Source organism: Gymnoscopelus microlampas, assembly GCF_963454915.1.
Source record: "Gymnoscopelus microlampas genome assembly, chromosome: 6".
Lineage (NCBI taxonomy): Eukaryota > Metazoa > Chordata > Actinopteri > Myctophiformes > Myctophidae > Gymnoscopelus > Gymnoscopelus microlampas.
Window position 1 is genome coordinate 38,583,710 of NC_139943.1, and position 2,500 is coordinate 38,586,209.

Here is a 2,500-nt window from a genome sequence, read left to right on the forward strand (position 1 = left end):
GTGTCCAGAGACACAGACACTGTGTCGCTTCAGACGAGCCTTTGTTTGTAAGCTTGTGGTTTCATGTTGTTGTTCCCGTAAAACAAGTCACTCTCCAAACATTAGATTAGAGTTAATGCTCCTTGTAAAGTTAACACACGGAAAGACGACTTTGGCACGATGTAGATCACTCACTTTGTGTGTGGTGTGTGAGTGTGAGTGAGACCCACTCCCTATAGCAATAAACAATTTTCAAACGGGGGGCCAAATAGATATCAATTAAGGGGTCCTTGACATTAAAAAAGAGAAATGTTTGGGAAACAGTTTAGCGGAGTGAGGCTTTATTCAAGAGACCTTTAACAGTAATAATGTAGTGTATTGTTTGAGAGATGCCGCTGGGTGCATTAGCAGCAGTGAAGCGGATCACACTTGTGTGTATACAGAACCCGCAGGTGGAGTTCAACACACACACACACACACACGCACGCACGCACGCACGCACGCGCGCACACACACACACACACACACACACACACACACACGCACGCGCGCACACACACACAGTGACACGCATGCACACACACATACATGCACACACGCACGTACACACACACACACACACACACACACACACACACACACACACACACACACACACACACACACACACACACACACACACACACACACGCAGAGTTCCGGGTGCCATGTGCTGCTGCTGACCTGCCATAGACCAGCTGCTCAGCAGGGGTTACTGAGTAAACCTCCAATCTCTTTAATTACCTGCGGCTCATATGGACACTGTAAACCCAGGCGCCTCTGTAGATTGACTCTGGTATCTCTCTACTGCTGCTGCTTAGAGGCTGAAATATTTCTTTAAAGATATGTTTCATGCATCTCTGCATAATTGGCTTCCACTGAGAGAAAGGTCTATAGCCCATATACAGCAACACTCAGGCTAAGTTATCTAGCCTACATATACAAAGAAAGAAAGACAGAAAGAATGAAAGAGAAGAAGTACATTTCAATACAGGTGCTGACAGTAGGCTAATGAAACAGTTCTTTACTAGCTCTGTTTAATGTTAAGTCCTGATATAATATTTGAGGAAACACGATGTCAAAGCTAAAGAAAACATAATTACGTGTGACATACATTGCTAACTGTAGTTGTAGGCCTTGACTACTAAAACAATTCTGAACAGGGCTACATAGCATGCATACTTTAATGCAAATGTTGTTGTCTGAATTGTTGAATGGTTCTTTTTAATTGAATAGTCTGTACCGTATACTTATCCAACACCTGCCCCTGGGCGCCCTGTGAGTATGTGTGGTTACGTGTGTTCGTATTTGTGTTTTTTTCTTCTACCGTAGTGTGTGTGTGTGTGTGTGTGTGTGTGTGTGTGTGTGTGTGTGTGTGTGTGTGTGTGTGTGTGTGTGTGTGTGTGTGTGTGCGCGTGTGTGTGTGTGTGTGTGTGTGTAATCTCTCCCCTCATGCCATGTTTGTTCAGAGGGTTGTGGTCTGGTTACAGTGGCATTGGCACCTGGTGAACAGACACACTGACCCTGCATCTGTTTGACTGTCTGATATAAATCTACCTTTACTTAGATAACAGTTAATTTAACTCTGAGAGTGTACCAATTGAATCAAACATCCATTCAGACACCCTCAGGGTTAAAAAATAATAGCCGAGAGAGAGGAATAGAGACGAGGACAGAGAGACAGAGATGAGCACATCTGCAAAATCCTATTAATTTAATTCAGAGAGTAAACATTCTTTACACATGGAGTTCAGGATTGTGTTTAATAGTCCATTTCTTACACACACAAGTTAAATTACCACTCAGGATTTTGTTGTGAACTCAAACAAGTCAGACAAAGACAAAGACAGAGAGACAGGGTCAGGTTACTGTACTTTGCCAGAGACTGAACCAACAGCTAATAGTGTGAATTTATCCGTTGGTAACCCAGAGAGTGTACAAATGTAAATGGGTCCATTTGGTTACATTTTTACAGTCAGAGTTACATTAAAACACTTGAACTGTGTATCTGTTCTCCATCTTGGCGGTCTCAGAGAGGCTATGGACACAGTCATAGACAGTGAAGTGCCTTACTAGAACAGTTTGGCTAGGCAGGCGTGTGATACAGAAAATGACATGACATGTAAAGCCCACATAAGATGCAACACTGTTAAAGGAATGGCAGGAGATTGAAAAAAGAGAAACAGTCCTATATAAGGCAAGCGAAGGAAGAAGTGTGTCGATGGAGAAATTTCACAAGACACACAAAACAGACACAATTTCTCGCCTTCCTCTTTCTGACGGACAGCGATGAAATGCTCCTCGCAAAATGCGTCAAATACACTAGAAATACAGAGCCTGCGTGAGGTCGAAGTGCGACAGACCAATGTTTTTGTTGATTCTAATCCTGCCCGTTGTTTAAAGTCAAGTCTGAGCTCTGAAGAGGAGGGGAGGAGTAGGAGAGCGAGGAGAAGTGAAGATGTGCTGAGAGGAGAGGAGAAAT

The 2,500-nt window shown here is 43.4% G+C and overlaps 1 protein-coding gene across 4 annotated transcripts in view; it reads left to right on the plus strand.

Moving 5' to 3' along the window:
* The window catches only part of LOC311047758 (genetic suppressor element 1-like), a 69,943-nt gene that overhangs the window by 39,637 nt on the left and 27,806 nt on the right, over positions 1–2,500 (plus strand). The gene's annotated exons all lie outside the window — the stretch shown is intronic.